Genomic DNA, 19,674 nt, shown 5'->3' with positions numbered 1-19,674 from the left:
AGCTACATAACATAATACTTGAACCATAGAAGCTGCATGCAAATAATTCACGTGACACCCTAAGACAAGTCCGTTGTGTTTTATAAGGTCGGTTGACGTGACGTAATAGATTAGTTTTTTTTTTTTTTTCAGATTTAACATCAATAGACCACATAAGTATTGTTCCAGCTTGCTGGTATATATTTTTTCTGGTCATGTGACATTTGACTTCTTGAACTTAGAGACCTCGTCATAGCTAATTCAACGATAATTCGCATCAGAGAGACAAAGATTTGAACTTCGGTAAATACTGTGAGAATTGGGGTACAAATAAATGAGAGTGTAGGCCAGGGATGGGCACTATGTTCCCGCGCGAACACTGTATACACCACTCCGTCATTTCTCCCTCCACAAATATTCTGTTTGCGTGTACGTGCAGCAAACAGAGGTTAAACTCGGTACTATAGCGTTCTAATCAGGAGTCTGTAAAGTGGTGAAATACATACTTACTTAATTACAAATGGCTTTTAAGGAATCCGCAGGTTCATTACCACCCTCACATAAGCTCGCCATCGGTCCCTATCCTGTGCAAGATTAATCCAGTCTCTATCAACATATTTTACCTCCCTAAAATCCATTTTAAAATTATTCTCCCATCTACGTCTCGGCCTCCCCAAAGGTCTTTTTCCCTCCGGTGTCCCAACTAAAACTCTATATGCATTTCTGAATTCGCTCATACATGCTACATGTCCTGCCCATCTCAAACGTCTGGATTTGATGTTCCTAATTATGTCAAGTGAAGAATATCACGCGTGCAGTTCTGCATTGTGTAACTTTCTCCATTCTCCTGTAACTTCATCCCTCTTAGCCCCAAATATTTTCCTAAGAACCTTATTCTCAAACACTGTAACGTGGTGGAATATGAAGAATAAAGTGTAGGTTTCGTTTTAATCTTCAAGAAACATGGGAACAAGACTATTTTGCTATTGTGAATAAAGGTAAAGTTCAATATCTCAACTGTTCAGTTAATATTAAAACATAGTATCAGACAGTACTTCGATCTTGAATATAAGAAGAATTTTTGCGATCATAAACTTATAGGTAAGAGTTTAAACAGGATTGTTAAAAATGGTTTATATTAAAGAAATAGATGAGATAAAACAATTTATTATTTTAATGTAATTTGTTGTGCTGGTTGAAATAGTGAGGAAGTTTTCAATAATCTACAAGAATAATAGGCTATGTTAATGGAAAAGTCAACCCACAATCAGTACTAGTTGAAAATGCAGTCCGATCAGTTTATCACATTTTAAATACAAAGGCGAGTCATAGAGAACAATACCCTTTTTCAAATGCCAGGTAAAACCAGCAAGGAATTGTATGAATTATTACATAATGACGAGTCTCCTAACTTACGTAATTTCGCAGCTAAGATGCTGGCAATCTTTGAGTCTACGTATATCTGCGAACATTGTTTTTTTTTTCTAAAATGAGCCTCATGAAAAATATTGCGCGTACACGTGTAACAGCCTATAATCTCGTAACTGTTTTACGTTGATGTAGTAATAGTATTAATTCTAATATAGACAGACTCGTCCTGACCAAACAGTATAGGCGATCTAGAGCTTATAAGAGATTATTTGTAATGAGTGCTAAGGCATAGTGACCATATGAATGCTTATATTACATATTTGACTTGATTTGAAATGTTTAATGTAATGGTATGCCATATTAGTTTTGTACACCCCTAAGCGGAACAGAAGCCAAGTTCATGTGATTTAAACTCGTCCAAAATATTGTGGAAGGAGTGAAGTGGATCACATTTGCCTCCTCTCCGTTATGCCTATCCCTGGTTTGGCTGTACGCAGGACAGAAGAGAAGCTTTTTTAGCTGGAAATGTATTCATGCTGGTGTAGGAGAACATTTAAATCATTTTCTAACCACAACCCAACACAAATGAAGCACTCAAAACCAGATTAATTATTTATTTATAAATTGAATTTCAAATATTTGACGAACACTTTTGATTTAAGGTAAGCTACGATTTAATTCTAAATCACTGACACCAGTTGGATCAGCCATTGGACTCGTTCATAGTTCGTTGATTGTTAGCGGTGTAGGAACATTCACTAAATCGTTGTTGATTTGTAACTGAACTGCAGAAGAGAGGTTCGAAAATTTATTTTTCCTTGTTCTTCATTCTCGCACTCCTTTCAGTCAATTCTTTTTCGTTTTTGGCCCAATTTTCGGCGCTTTATGTGCACGCTTTGTATCTTTCACGCCACGCTCTCGTTTATTCAGATCATGATTTCGGCATATTTTCTAGCAAAATCTTTCTCGTCAATGTGACGAGAAGACGCATTGCCCGACTGCAGCCCCACGTCCATTGATTTATGCATTAATTTGTTTAAATTGATGGAAACCCGTAAAAATCAACAACTTTAGGTCTATTTGGGCAATAGAAAAATACCCAATCCAATAGAAGCAACACGCAAAGCTCTCCTAAAACGTCTGTCACAGAATTTTGTTTCCTAGCGTTCGACTCGTACTCTGCCCAAGAAGTTTCACTTTAAAATTTTTCGGCGTTGGACGTCTGCCTCATTTCGCCATCATTAATTCACAAATCATCATCATCATCATCCATATAGTAGCCCAGGTTAAGTTCACGGTGTGGCGTGCTGTACTTGTACAAGAGCGCGGCCGTTCGGCTACCCAATTATTCACAAGAATAGGAGTGGTAAGCACAATAAGCCTCAGGCTGCAAAGTAAGCCTTCGGGTTCCTTCTCCGTACAAGAGGAAAAAAAGTACTTTTATTTCTTTATTTTTCATTTGTGTATGTTGCAGAATGAGGATCTAACTTGCGGGGTATACTTTGTATGTTAGTTACGAGCCTTCTCGTAAAATTACGCAGTCTAGCTATTCTTTCACATCAGGTTATTTGATCAAGGATGGTCTCAAATCTGCGGTACAATGCTTCAGCTCTAACGTTGTTCCGAATTATCAAGGTGTAAGTCTGTCGTGAAACATTGTAGCCCATGGGTGTCCAAACGGCTATAGATCCAGGAGATATTGCACGTCAAGCATGCTCTGCTAAGGTCAGTAACTTTCCATATAAAATAGGAAAAACGACCTTAAGGAATATGCGCTGCGAGTTGCTTACGCCAGGGGCCACTCGTACGAGTTACAATTGGATATCTGTCCTGTACTCAGTAGGATTCAGGACTTCGCGAAGGACTCAGTTTCAATTCAGAGCTCTTTTATAAACATTTTCTAGTTTTATCACTAGCAGCTGCTATCGCACAGTTATGGCATAAAATACATTTTTTTTTTTCTGAATTTGGAATAATAGGCTATTTAAATAATAAGAGAGCAGAGTAAAACTTGTGGTTTCGTTACTATTATAGCAATACAGTTATTGCTGAATCGGGGTATGTTTTACCTATTTGTTTGATTTTTTTAATTTCGTAATATAAAAGTGATACCTAAAAATGAATTATTTTCGAAACTATGCGTTGATACAGTAGAGAAGGTAAGACCTGTCCTGTGACCTTACCATGTACCGTGGCTGTATCATCAATGGGTGTGGAGTGGGAAGATAGGTTTTAGTGTGAGATGGACTTTCGTGTCTATAGATTCTTAGATCATGAAACAAACCCTCTTTCTGATAGCTCATTTTTTACCTTTTTGCACAGCTCACATGCCAGGTCTCGCCTCCTAATCTATACCTAAATTTTTAACACATACAAATAGTGGCAAAGGAAAATCTGGTATGTGGATTAACCATTAACTCTACGCGCCGATTAGACAACCAATGGTACTGCACGTTATGCAGACTTCATGCATAAAACGTCGGTCGTCAGTGTGCTCTTTAGGCTGGAACAGCTGGTGTAAGACCACCGCTGAAGACTATAAAGGACAGAGAAATCTCCAAAGTCTGTTGGATTTGTATCCGGGAACATTAGGGGAACTAGGCCTAAAATGACATACCTTAAGGAAATCTTGAAAGAAATATGTATTCTTACCAAATTTGCTTTGGCCAATTATATATAACTGATACTACAATATTAACACATATATTAAGATCAACAGAAAGTGGAAAATACTGACAATCTTTAACTGAAATGTTTGTTTGAAAACAGACAAACTATGTCATTTTACCCAAGTTACTAGGGTAAAATGACACACTTAAGTTAATTTTTTCATAGTTCAAAAAAAAAATTGTTCTCTTAGATACACTTGCACATTCATTGTGTGCTCATGAGAAACATTTCTTGCACTGTAGCCATGTTTCTTCTAGTTTATATTGGCTGTAAAATTCATTGCAGTACAGACAAGATGCATCGTTCTCAACATCACCATCGAAGTCACTCTCTTCATCTTGGTCCCCATTGCTTAGATCAAACTGAAGCTGTGTTTTCCTCTGTTTGCTGAACGCCTTTCTTCTACAACTCTTCTTTCAGCTTCCTTTAATTTTAATTGGTTAATAAAAGAGATGCTCGATTTGGGACCCTTCACGTGTTCTCTTTCTTCTCGCCACAGATCTAGTGCCAGAGGGAATCGGGGAGATCTCTTGGTATGTCACATGAGCTGAAGGCCTCGTTTGTGACGCTTCCGCAGCTGGTGCAGTTAGTGGTGATGGCTCTATCATATGTCCTTTTGCATTTCTTGTTGTTGAACTGCTCTTCTGTGTTGCACCCTTTGGCCCGTCTGTAGGGACTGCATTCGTTAGAGGTCTGTCTGTGGGGGCTGCAGGACTAAATAAGTGATCAGGAAATATGTCCGAATTGAGTGGACAAATTCCTGTTGAAGAAAATCCACCCAATGCATTGGTGATGGTTGTAGCTTTTCCATGGACTTCAGAAAATAAGTCCGCAATTTGAAACTGTGTAATCACCCATCCAGGATGGTTCTTCAGCCACTTTGTAACGGCCTGATCATATTTTTCAAAGGCCCGAAGAAAGAGACATCAAGTGGCTGGAGTCGGTGAGTGCAGTGACGAGGGAAGGCTAACATGACGTGTAATCACTGTTGCCAACTTCTGTGCACTATAGAGCTGTAAATCCAAACTTATCTTACAATGTTTTCCACAAAAGCGAGTTTTGGTGAAGTAGGTGCAAGTAAACTTCACACTCTCCAAGCCTAGCTCATTCATAAGAGGATAAATCAGAGTAACAAAATTCAGTGAATATAAATATTGAAAATATATTTATTTTAGAAACTTTAGGGTTTTATATATTTTAAAGAAATCACCATCACACCTATTTTAAAATCAGTTAGCTTTACGAAAAATTCAGTCGAGCAATGAGAGAGATGCCACTATATATTACATAATTTCACAGAAGTAATCACTAATCAGCCATTGTAAACAAATTTGACACCAATTTTGCAAATCGCTATCGCCCATAATATATGGCTTCTCATTTCCAGTCAGAAACATGCACTTGGGTAAAATGACATAGTATATTACTTTAGCCAAGTAGGTGGTATGTCATTTTACCCGGAATGAAGAAGAATAAGAAGTAGTGCTAGTACGACCTAACCTTTTTATGAATTTGGATATTGTAATGCTTTTTATAGAGGGAAATATTCATGTTTTCAGTCATGAACATTATTTCACTAATATCTGAAGCTTAAAAGGACAAAAAATACATAACATACCTCAACAATATTATATCGTCTTGCCCTTTTCTCCTTTAGTTGCACCTGCTTCACCAAAAAGCGCCTTCGCTTGCTAAAACTTGGATGTAACCGCTGTTTCCAGCTTCTGTGCACTATGGAGCTGTAAATTCAAACTCAGCTTACAGTGTTTTCACAAAACACATAGTATGTCATTTTAGGCCTAACTCCCCTATTGCTGGAATAATAATGCAGATGTAAAAAATAAAATTGGCAATTTTAAGTAATCATATATTTTACTAATAAATTGGCTGCTTGTTTAGATTATTATTATTATTATTATTATTATTATTATTATTATTATTATTATTATTTAACTTGGTTATTTAACGACGCTGTATCAATCACGATGTTATTAGCGTCGATGGGATTGGTGATAGCGAATTGAGAACGAAGATTCGCCATAGATTACCTGACATTTGCCTTACAGTTGGGGAAAACCTCTGAAATAACCCAACCAGTTAGTCAGTCCAAGCGGGATCGGCAGGCAAGCGCCTTAGCTGACTGAGCTACGCCGGTGGATATATTATTATTAATATTATTATTATTATTATTATTATTATTATTATTATTTATAGGTACATTCATAACCAGTAAACCGTTATGGTCTTCATATTTCGCTCTAATGCTTGATTGTCGTTCGGTTTAGAATACTTTACGATACTGAAAAATCATCTTTAAATATAATCCATGAATCAGTCAGTGTACGTAGTTATGTCATTTTATATCATGCCACTCCTATTAGATTTTAACCATAAAGTTCTACCCATGACAATTAAGCGCCACGTTCTTTTTATACTGCCACCTCATACCACTTTATATACACATCTATAAATCAAAGGGTCGTAATAAATTATGCTTAGTGCGATGTCTCTAACATGGGGCGTTGCCACGAGAAGGAAACATCACACGGCGCTGCATCATATGTATGACAGCTGGCTGAGGATCACGACTGTCAGCAGTGGGCTTGTGGCGTACCTTCCTTAAGATGACTTCTGGTTAAAGGAGCACTGAAATATCATTTCGACATCAAGCTTTCCTTTGACCTTAATCTGAAGAAAATATAATATATTAGTAGAGTAAAGGCTGATTCACAATATACCGGGAACGGAAACGACAACGAGAACAGAAATATTGTTAAAATAAATGTATTGAATGTGAGCATTCACAATTAACTTTCACGTTCCCGTTCCCGGGCTCCGGCACGCTTTTCGTTAATTGTGAATGCTCACATTTAAATACATTTATTTTAACAATATTTCTGTTCTCGTTCTCGTTTCCGTTCCCTGTTTATTGTGGACCAGCCTTAATTTGTTATTATTGCTTCTTTTGTTGCTCATAACGGCTTTGGTTTAACGCTGTTAATGGCAGTACGAAATCTGTAATTTGGCAATTGGTAATTAATTCTTTATTCGTAGAATTCATTCATGCATGCTGAGGTGCAGATGTGAGGTAATGAAGCAATGGTGAAATTATAGTAGTCCCCAAAACCATTTTGTTCATCAAATATTTCAAAAGAAGGAATTTCAGCCGCTTCTGCGAGAAGCCGCCAGTCGTTGGTAGGCCTGTCGTGTAGGTTTTCCTCGAATAATTCTGTTCCCTTTTCATTTTAATTTCTCCAGTGCTCCGTCATCGAAACAATATATTATCGTTTCCAGTAACCTTGGTAATGTAAGATACTTTAAATAACATGTGATTACTGTAATAGCTATTTTGCATTACCAAGTGAATTTCCTTTTAGGCCTCTTTTTAAGTATTTATTCGTATTACGATAGCCTGATCCAGGTGACGTCATCTATAAAAAATCGACAGCGAACTTGACCTCATGACTGCGTGTAATGTCTGCACAAGAATTACAGTAGGCCTAATGTAGTTACTAATTAGGACAAAATACAATTTTCTGTAAGATTTAAACGTATGTAATGAATATAATTAATGAAAGAAACCATGAATATGCCAATAGTATTATTATTATTATTATTATTATTATTATTACTTACAAATGGCTTTTAAGGAACCCGCAAGTACATTGCCGCCCTCACATAAGCCCGCCATCGGTCCCTATCCTGTGCAAGATTAATCCAGTCTCTAAGTGATCAAGAACTCAGATATGCCTCACTAGGTGAACTACCTTCCATCTCATTGTCTGGTTACAACGTTGCAATCTGGTCGGATTGTTCAGTGGCTTGAAATTAGTGGTTTTAAATTAAAATTACATGAAAACCGTCTACGCTATTGAAATACTACGCCAGAGGGATAAATGATTCCTTGTTAGATTTCTATCGATACGTACAAAAATCACGAGCCTATTCGCAGTAGTCGCCGAATAAGAAGTGTTAAACATTTGGAAAAAAAAAAAAAAAAATTTTCCGAGAAAAGTATGAACTTTTCACCAATGATATTACACTTCTTTTGTTACATACATGAGCTATTCGCTCTGAAAACCTGCAGGGTTATTTCACTCCAAACTCTGTATAAGTATGTGAGTAAAGTCAAGCTTTTAGTAACTTCCTATAGTCAAGCATGACGTATTGTGCGCGCTTCTGTTTCGTGTTGATCTCAAGGCACAAATGAATAACATTACTTTTTTAAATATATTTCAGCAGCCCCCCTCCTAGATTGTAAGAAACTTATAGCATATTGCGATACAAACGTGGTAAGTGCATTATAACAGAATCTAGGACAAGTTAGAGAATACGAGACGAAGTCGAGTCTTCATGTTCGAGATTCTGTTATGCACTTAACACTTGTATTACATACTATTTTTTTGGCCGATCTTATTAAAAAATATATTTTTATTCATCAATTTTAATTTAAATAAATAATTTGTTTTTGGAAGCTAACATTTTCATGTGTTATCGCCGTTTGTTATTTATCGATAGGTGTCATTCATTGGTTATTATTCGTATTTGTCGATAGGTGTTATTCATTTGTTATTATTCGGCGGCAATTGTAAAAATGTTGTGAGAAAATAAATTAAAGAAAGTATAGTTTTATTTCCAAAGAAGTGGGTAGGTGACACATTAATTGTACATCCATAGAAATAAACAGCATATAGAAAATGTTTCTAGGTTATACATTAAATTATACATCAGTGTAAGTAATTTTCATACCGGTATAGGTTAATGCTTGAATACGTATTTTACTCCATGGATGTTTTCACGTTAAGCCATAACCCCACGAGTAGCGCTCAGAGCAACAACCGGAAACTCGTTAGAAATGGTTTTCACGCTTACGTCTTATCTGCATTAATTCCTCTTTTCTTAACAATTTCCAATCCAATAAATTAAACTCGAAAGAGCATAGGTATAATAAGACATTTGGTTATTTCCTCATAGCACGTAGTGGTGCGCGACACTGATAGTTCGTTACATTTAAGTAAATAAATATATGTTGATTTGATTTATTTACTTACCGCAAGTGTGTTGTAAGTTTAACTTAGAAGGCCTACCAACAACATCGATAAGGTTGTTAAAAACACGATCGGCCCTTGTGTGTAGGGATGGATTCATTAAACAATCAGATTATCGGATATGTCGTAAGCGTTTCCATGGCGACCGAAGTCGAAGACGTCATTATAATTTCCGTTCCACTTTTAATTTTTTTTTCTATTCATTAGATACACGTCAAATATCGGAATTTAATCCTAAGCAGATCATGTAACATTTATGCTGAACAAAGTGGTTTCCATCATCATCATTATCGTCATCATCTACACCATTATCATCAACAGTAACAACAACAATAAAACTAGACCATTAGGCGAATGGTTTGTTTCGACATCACACAATCATCGTTTCCTAAGACATTAGCTTGTATGCGTAGGCCAGTACTGAAAGTGTCCATTGTAAATTCTCTAGAAGTGCCTAACACATCCCTGTAGCAATGTTACGCAACCTGAGCTACCTCAATAACAGACATTTTCATTACGAGTTTACAATTTATAGACTCAATATAAATTGGATTTCTGCTACTGTTAACTAGCCGTGTGACTCCTATTCTGCGTAACTTATTATGGCACTTGGTCTGTAAGTTTATTGTTGATTAAAATTGTTGTTGTCGTAGGTTCTTTACCTCAGAACGTCTCTGTCTTTATCTAAAATATTTTAAACTATTATCCATCGCTGTTTGGGGGCGTTTATAAACAGAAGTTCGGAGTTCATACTCCTATTTGTATAATCTGATCACTAATTGGATATAGAAAAACTTTCTTCGACTAGGCCTATTTAAATTCCCTCCGCAACCTAACCTTACCTAATCTAACCTGACCTTAACTGCGTTGCTTCATTTTGATATTCGTAGTTCTCAAATGACAAATGAGCTTAGGCCTACCGATTGAAGAACGTAATCATAGTTAAAATCTATACTAGGCTATTAATAAATCAGTAACCAAAATTGTCCTATAATTTTCGATTTTTCAAGAATAACTAGTGTTAACATGTATAATTAACTATCCTGAGACCAAAAATCGAATTTTTGCAATTTTTGTTTCTATGTCTGTATGTCTGTCTGGATGTTTGTTACTTTTCACGCGATAATGGCTGAACCGATTTCTATTAAAATTGGAATATAAATTAAGTTTGTTCTAACTTAGATCTTAGGCTGTATGGCATTCAAAATACTTTATTTAAAAGAGAGGTTATAAGGAGGCCTGAATTAAATAAATCGAAATATCTCGCTTATTATTGATTCTTATGAAAAATGTTGCATAACAAAAGTTTATTTAAAAACTATTTCCGATAAGTTTTATTCTATGCAAAATTGATAGGACTGATGTTTAAGGAGATACACGAGTTTTAAAATGACAATGTAAACACATTTTAGCGCCGCCTCAGACTAATAGGCTATAATGAAATGAGAACAAATGACTTCGGGGCCTTGCACAACAACAAACGGAAGCTATTCATTTAACACTATTTTATACGGATATAATAATGTGTGTGATGAGAATTATACTGTAAATATTTATCAATATTAACATGCGAAGAATGTTTGTGTGTTTGTATGAAGTAATCTCAGAAACTACTTAACCGTTTTGTATAATTATTCACCATTGGAAAGTGTGGTTTCTCCAGATGGACATAATGTTCATGCTATTATGGTAACTCCTGAGTGAATTGAGAACAGGTAAGATTAAAATAGATTCTTACGCACAGAAAACTTTAAATATAAACAATAGGTTAGCGCGTCTGGCCGCGAAACCAGGTGGCCCGGGTTCGATTCTCGGTCGGGACAAGTTACCTAAATATAAATAATAGGTTAGCGCGTCTGGCCGCGAAACCAGGTGGCCCGGGTTTGATTCCCTGTCGGGACAAGTTACCAGGTTCTGGTTTTTTCTGGGGTTTCCCCTCAACCCAATATGAGTAAATGCTGGGTAACTTTCGGTGCTGGACCCCGGCGTTATTACCTGCATCTCATTCAGACGCTAAATAACCTAAGATGCTGATAAAGTGTCGTAAAATACCTACTAACAACTATAACAACTATAAACAATATAGGCTTATTACTTGATTATATAAACTTATGATCTACATAAAATACTCTAATTTTATTCACGTCAGTTTCTTTTGTCCACAGAACATAATAGTATTTAAGAGTTTTGTCGTACATATTGAGTAAAAATTAGTATTTTACAGTTGAGCTCACTGAAGCTGAGTTATTTTACAAAGTGTCACGAAATAATGTTCCTCCGCTCATAAAACTCTGCCAGGTTAAATAAAGCCATTATTATTATTATTATTATTATTATTATTATTATTATTATTATATTCGTTTCCTGTGTTTCTTAAAATAATATTTATGTACCACATTCATTTTCATCTCTGAGAATTAACGAACAACGAGAGTGTATTGATTTGGTATGCAGTAATAGTACGTTAGCTTAGCATTCCATCATTTTATAATCAAAATGTTAACTATGGTCATTTGAATTGTGTTGAAATAGATAAAATGAATAAACTGTGCAATAAATGCAATGCAAAAAATGAGGTAATGAGCCAAATGGATTACGTTGCGCTGTTGTAAAAGTTGTTCCTCCTGATATTCAAGAGTCCCCATAACCAATAAAAAAACTTACATATCGGAGTACATCCGTCATCAACACACGTTTTAAATAATATCTAAGTATAAGGCAGTACAACACCTTATTTCAAGTGGCATCGTTTGGTACGAAAAGAATACATAAAGTCAATTCTGCACCATCATTTAAAGTTCAAGCATAGGCTTATCATTTAATTGGAAATCTTCTTCGAGTTGAGAATAAGAACCTTCAGTTCTTACAAGTATATTTCATTTCAGACGCTGACAAATTGTCTATTAGGTCTAATATAATATCAATCTTAAAGTTACAGTTGACTAAACAACTCCAGGAAGTATTGCATGATTATAACAGTTGAATTCATAGTTTTAAATACAACTTTCAAAATGATTCAGGAGCAAACGACTAATAACATACAAAAAGCTATTATTTACTAAGTAATTACAAAACTGTATTTAGATTTAAGTCAATATTTATTTCTAACAACTGCAGCGAAGCGCACGGGTATGGCTAGTTATTAATATGCCTCTTCCACGACTCTTCAGTCAGATATGGACTTGACTCCTAAGTATAATATATTTGCATTTCTTTTTTACCTAACGAAGTGGTATTTTCATGGTGCTATATCACATAGGATATCACGCTAATATTGAACAAGCATTCATGTTGCACTGAGATTGAGATATCCCGTCTTAGTTCTGCGGGGCGTTTGGACTGTGTGTTAGCTTTTGCTTTTGAGTGACTGGCATTGCTAAATCTTTGTTCTTACATAACCTCAAAGTTTATTTGTACAGTATTTTTAATCGGAATGTTGGTTATTAGTGCATATGTAACTCACAGACATCTTGTGTGGGTGTACGGTTGAAACAGAATAGGCATTTCTCACATAACGCAGGGACCTGTTATCTTATGAGAAAGGCACAGACAGCGTATCCACAAAGAGTTCTGTAGACTTGACTCTCCTGTACTCCATTTCCTTAATGAAGCTACTTTTTCCTTCTCCTTGTTCTTCTTTGGGTCTGTTCCTTCCTTTAATCTGTTCGTTCGAATTTAATTCAAAGTTAACGAAGTAGACATAGACCGCAGGGTGAGTCTACTGGGGCGATTAAAAGGGGTCTAACACGGGCCACAAGTATCTCTTGGCAATGCAAAAGACTTGCCTTCCTAATGTCGACGTGCCGAAGGTTATGACAAGCCATGACTCTTGAAGCTTGCTGCTAAGTAATCAGTAATGAGGGGAGTGCGAAAGAGACTATGCAAGTATGTAAATACGGCCGTGAGGTAGCAGCCGCTCCTTCCGCAAACTTACAGATGAATCGTTTACAGATTTCTTAATATTAGAGATGAAATGATAAACAGTATTCTCAAATCCATCTTTATGTCTTCTGCAACTCTGAGCAGGCCATGCGACAGAGTGACTTCCTGGCTTGAGATTGCGAGTAATAATATGCATTATGAACAGTGCTGATAGTTCTCCGGTAATTTAATTGAGCCTAACGAATGTTTCTTGTTATGAAAATTATTTCGAGACCGCAGGTTGAAAAATAATAATATCTCATGACACAAAACATGAGCTTAGAAGAGAAAGTAAATTACCGGTGAAAACTATTTTAGACGTCAGAAATTCGGATAGATAATTCCTATGCGAACAATTGGATCCTATTGCATGAGTGCATTCATATACAGTTTGAGTCAAAAGTCAGAAACCATAATGATATTCACTTCAGCTTGTATTTTCTATATGGCGATCCCAGCGAATAGGGATTGTATAGAATGGACACTGACTGTGAGCGAATTTTCCTCTTCTGTTTTCTGTGTCATTCGCTCCGTCGGCGTTTAGTTCCACTTTCAAGCGCTAGAGATTAGTGTAATCGAGCACACGCTGGAGTTCCTCGATACATACATACATACATACATACATACATACATACATACATACATACATACAGTCCACACCTGTGGAGTAACGGTTAGACTAAGCATCTGGCCGCGAAACCAGGTGGCCCGGGTTCGATTCCCGGTCGGGGCAAGTTATCTGATTGAGGTTTTTCCGGGGTTTTCCCTCAACCCAATATGAGCAAATGCTGGGTAACTTTCGGTGCTGGATCCCGGACTCATTTCACCGGCATTATCACCGTCATCTCATTCAGACGCTAAATAACCTAAGATGTTGATAAAGCGTCGTAAAATAACCTATTAAAAATATTAAAGATTTATTAATTTGTTTTACAGAATAATATCTGTAATATTGACAATTAATATTTGAGGAGAAAGATTGAATTAGGCGTAGCTCAGTGGTAAGAGCGCTTGGTACGTAGAACCAAGTACTCGGGTTCGATCCCCGGCGCCGGAGCGAATTTTTCTCCTCAAATTTTAACTATTAAAGTAAATAAAAATACATACATACATACATACATACATACATACATACATACATACATACATACATACATACATACATACATACATACATACATACATACATACATACATACATACATACATACATACATGTTCTGCCCAAGGTCAAATCTATATGCGGAGACTAAGAGGAAGGCAGAAAATAGGAAAGATTGGAGAATGGAAAGTTCCTCGAAAATAATTGAATATAAGACTTGAGACGTAGGATCCAAACATCGCCTAACTTGTTGTATAGGCTAATCCAGTCTCCATTCCAAAGATAAGAAATAACTTCTATTTCAACTCTAACTTTTAATAATTCCAAATAATAAATACCCATCTTCTCTTTCCCCTCACATCTTCTGTGACACCAGATGTAGATGGACACTACAACTTCTTTGTTCAGCAATCACGATCACGGAACCGATAGCGCGTAGAAATTTTGCAAGACCCATTGAGGACACTTGGTTGGAGAAAACCCACTGGCGATGGTGAGACGAATCTGAGTTCCGTTGGGAATCTGCCTGAGTTATATCTGTGGCTGCAGATCCAAGAGCTGAGTTTTACTCACCTGACCATTTCTTCATCAGGAGATTGGTCATAGTTCAGAGTTTCTTTCGTCCTCGTTTTAGACAAATGTAATCAAAAGTGATCTGCAAATATAATTATATAATGTGTTTCAGGAGAGGTGCTACAAATACGTCTGAAGTCTCATTAGTGTAATATGTAGGCTTAGGTAGTCAGCGATGTATGCAGTGGAGGGGAAAAGGAACTGGTCACACTTTCTCATTATCTCCTGACTTAGTTCCCTCATAAATGGTGTCTTGTGAGGTTCAGACCTGTCTTCGGACTGTTGACTAAACAACAACAGTATGGACTGTTCTGGACATTCAAACAGTTGTATCTCCACTCCCATTGAAAATTAGACAAGTGTTTATAAGAACTTTTTTACTCAGTAAAGTTAAAATATTTACTATTCCTCCTGAATCATCCTGTAACTGTATCGATATTATCATGTTGTGCTTCAAATGTGGATTTATTCTGAATATTTCTGCCATTCACGTTCCATCAGCGCTCCGTTATCGCCGCATTATCATCTTCGTTACTTCTGAGATCTCTGCTGTAGGATACATTTATACAAGCATTTTCATTCGTTTTGTCGGTCTGTTCTATTATTGCTTCATTTTTTACTATTCATTGAACTATAGTCTTTGAAAGAACCACAAATACATTACATTCACTTCCCCCACAGGCAAATAAGTTACAGACTGAAAAGATTTTGCCGTTCAAATAAATTTCATGAATGAGGATAATAAGCGACACAACAACGTGGTTTATTTAATCCTACGTCCCATTTGACACAATCGACTGACTCCATATCAGGTATACGAAACATGAACTGATAGCTTGTTTGTACCTTTTTTACTGGACAAAGAGATGATGATTTGCTAGTTGAATGTAAACGCTTGAAAAGGATACAATTGCAAAATAAATTAGTACTATTGACAGCAATACACTGTTCACAGCTATTTGAATGGCGTAAAACAGATTTAATTGCTATCCTGGCTATCTTTTGGTTCGTATCCAGTCATTGCTTGTAATCTGCCTATTATCGGAGTAGCGTATAACACAGGTTTAGCCTTGCGTTAATTGAACAGTCGAAGGGACAAGTTTTGTTACCAATTAATTAATTGTTTGAAGGGAACCTCGGCTTGACAGAAGACCCCCCACGGTCTCCTGGAATTGAACTGTCGAAACTTTCTGTCCTTTAGCATGTAATTAACTAACGAAGTACAACCTGTCCTCGTTACAATAGATGCGTCTTGTTAAAATGTTCTCCTACTTTAAATTTAGCTGCCTGAGTTAAGAGAATGTTGAAAATACCTGCCGTCCCATTCTCCGCTAGTCGCTCTTTCTTTAATTTAATGTAATGTATAGTTTTTAAGGGTAAGTAACATCAATTTCCGATGTTCAGATAGCAATTATTAAGCTTCATACCAAAATTTATGTAACTTATGCTTTATTTCCTTTAATTCTATACATTTTATTAAACAAAGCGTTGTAAACGCATTATGCAAATTTGTTATTCTATTATTATCACAATAAACAAATTACGATAAGATTATTATTATTATTATTATTATTATTATTATTATTATTATTATTATTATTATTATTATTATTGTTGTTATCATCATCATCATCATCATGTGTCTCAGTGAAACTTACAGCAGAGTCCGTGTAGGCCAGAGTCTATCAATCTGATGCTTTTCCAATTCATTGTGGGCTAAAGCAAGGAGATGCACTATCACCTTTACTTTTTAACTTCGCTCTAGAATATGCCATTAGAAAAGTCCAGGATAACACAGAGGGTTTGGAATTGAACGGGTTACATCAGCTTCTTGTCTATGCGGATGATGTGAATATGTTAGGACAAAATCCACAAACGATTAGGGAAAACACGGAAATTTTACTTGAAGCAAGTAAAGCGATAGGTTTGGAAGTAAATCCCGAAAAGACAAACTATATTATTATGTCTCGTGACCAGAATATTGTACGAAATAGAAATATAAAAATTGAAGATTTATCCTAAGAAGAGGTGGAAAATTTCAAATATCTTGGAGCAACAGTAACAAATATAAATGACACTCGGGAGGAAATTAAACGCAGAATAAGTATGGGAAGCTTTTATCATAGTCTGCTGTCAAAAAATCTGAAAGTTAGAATTTATAAAACAGTTCTGTTACCGGTTGTTCTGTATGGTTGTGAAACTTGGACTCTCACTTTGAGAGAGGAACAGAGATTAAGGGTATTTGAGAATAAGGTGTTTAGGAAAATATTTGCGTCTAAGAGGGATGAAGTTACAGGAGAATGGAGAAAGTTATGCAACACAGAACTGCATGCATTGTATTCTTCACCTGACATAATTAGGAACATTAAATCCAGACGTTTGAGATGGGCAGGGCATGTGACACGTATGGCCGAATCCAGAACTGCATATAAAGTGTTAGTTGGGAGGCCGGAGGGATAAAGACCTTTAGGGATGCCGAGACGTAGATGGGAGGATAATATTAAAATGGATTTGAGGGCGGTAATCTTGCACAGGGCAGGGACCGATGGTGGGCTTATGTAAGAACGGCAATGCACATGCGGGTTTCTTGAAAGCTATTTGTAAGCAAGCATCATCATCATGATGCGTGGGCGATAGTATAATGAGGGATGACGTCATTACTCTTATTCACCCCACACCAGTCCGCCCGGTAAGAGAAGGAAGAATTCAAACGTAAGCATTGCTTGTGATACGTATTTGGCGGTCACGGAAGGTAGAATATCAATATTCATTCATTTATAGTGGTCTGCCCAAGGGCAGGTCTTTCCCTGCAAATCCAGCATTCTCCAGTCTCTTCTGTTTTCTGCCTTCCTCTTAGTCTCCGCATATGATCCACATATCTTAATGTCGTATATCATATAATTTCTTCTTCTGCCCCGAACTCTTCTCCCGTTCACCATTCCTCCCACTGCATCCTTCAGTAGGCACTTTCTTCTCACCCAATGACCCAACCAGCTCCTTTTCCTCTTCCTGATCAGTTTCAGCATCATTCTTTCTTTACCCATTCTTTCCAGCACAACTTGATTTCTTATTCTCTCTGTCCACTTCTCTATATCCACATTTCAAATGCTTCTATTCGTTTCTCTTCATTTCGTCGTAATGTCCATGTTTCTGCCACATACATTGCCACACTCCACACAAAGCACTTTACTAGTCTCTTCCTTAGTTATTTTTCCAGAGGTCCGCAGAAGATGCTCATTTTTCTATTAAAAGCTTTCTTTGCCATTGTTATCCTCGTTTTGACTTCCTGGCTGCAGTTCATGTTATTGCTTATAATACATCCCAAATATTCGAAGCTGTTCACTTGCTCTACATGCAAATTATATTTGTTTTTAATTTAAATAGCATTTAAATTACTGACTCTTTAATATGAAACTTAAACAAGTAGGCCTAATTACTGGCATCAATAGGTGTTTGTGACCTTCTTGGTCTATAATGAGGATAACTTCACCTTTTCCTTACTATTACTATTATAATTGTTATTACTACTACTGCCAAAAATTATTACTATTGCTGTTAGTACTGTTACTTTTACTATTACTTCCACTGCACATGAATCTTTCAGGAACCTCGCCCTAAATCTATATCTGGAATTTTTTCACTGCTTGATAATATTACTCGTATGTTGATAGTTACATATTGCGAGGTAGTGTCGAGATTACTCCGCGCAGTTGCTTTGCATCTGACAACTTAAGACGCCATGTCTGTATGGTGTGAAATTTGGACTCTCACTTTGAAAGAGGAACAGAGGTTAAGGGTGTTCGAGAATGGGGTGCTTAGGAAAATATTTGGGGCTAAGAGGGATGAAGTTACAGGAGAATGGAGAAAGTTACACAACGCAGAACTGCACGCATTGTATTCTTCACCTGACATAATTAGGAACATTAAATCCAGACGTTTGAAATGGGCAGGGCATGTAGCACGTATGGGCGAATGCAGAAATGCATATAGAGTTGGAAGACCTGATGGAAAAGATCTTTGGGGAGGCCAAGGCGTAGACGGGAGGTTAATATTAAAATAGATTTGAGGGAGGTGGGATATGATGGTAGGGACTGGATTAATCTTGCTCAGGATAGGGACGGATGGCGGGCTTGTGTGAGGGCGGCAATGAACTTCCGGGTTCCTTAAAAGTCATTTGTACAGATGTGTGCAAATTATTAGACTCAGCACCACATTTTTTACATTTTCATAATTATCATGAATTGCTGGTCACAAAATAATTCGGTAGGATTCTATGCGACAAGATTAGTACAAAAAAGTCCTAGTAACCCGAATTTTTCCACAAATGAGGGACTGGTTCCCTGATGGTGAATGTGTCTTCATGTAGGATGAAGCACCCTGTCACAAAGCTAGATCATTAACTAATATTCTGGCTGAAAATAATGTAGACGTCCTTCCCTGGCCAGGTAACAACCCAGATGCAAATCCAATTGAAAATCTTTGGTCTATCGTAAAGATAAAACTAAAAAAAAAAAAATGATGATTACCATCAAGGTGAACCTCATAGAAGCACTTATCCAAATATGGCACAGAGATGAAAACATCAAAAAAACAATGTGAAAATCTCATCAACAGCATGCCAAACCGCATAAAATTGATGATAAAGAACAAAGGGTTTCATACTAAATATTAATTGTTACAAACTGTGTGTAATAAATGAGTTTTGTAGAATAAACGTTACTTGAATCATATATGTATTATCGTTGCACACGTCTGTAAGTAAATATGCTTGTAAAGGGCAAACATCAACATCTTGGATGTAAATCAAATCCAGGACCTTGCCTGAACCTTAATCGATACATAGGCCTATACTATGACCAACTTCTGCAGGGTCCATTTCTTGAACGAATAATGAACCTTTATTCCGTAATTTCCTCGGAAATATTATTGGCTCTGCCTCCAGGTTCTTAAATGGTTACATGACCCACCAACAGGGGGTTAATTTTTAGTATTATATGTGCATGCCTGATG

The 19,674-nt window shown here is 36.6% G+C and overlaps 1 protein-coding gene across 5 annotated transcripts in view; it reads left to right on the top strand.

The window, feature by feature from the left end:
- Positions 1-19,674, top strand: part of LOC138700074 (band 4.1-like protein 4) — a 1,160,862-nt gene that overhangs the window by 1,080,027 nt on the left and 61,161 nt on the right. The window lies entirely within an intron of this gene.

Source organism: Periplaneta americana, chromosome 5, assembly GCF_040183065.1.
Source record: "Periplaneta americana isolate PAMFEO1 chromosome 5, P.americana_PAMFEO1_priV1, whole genome shotgun sequence".
NCBI lineage: Eukaryota > Metazoa > Arthropoda > Insecta > Blattodea > Blattidae > Periplaneta > Periplaneta americana.
The sequence above is the reverse complement of the archived record's forward strand: the minus strand, read 5'-3'. Positions and strand labels throughout refer to the sequence as shown.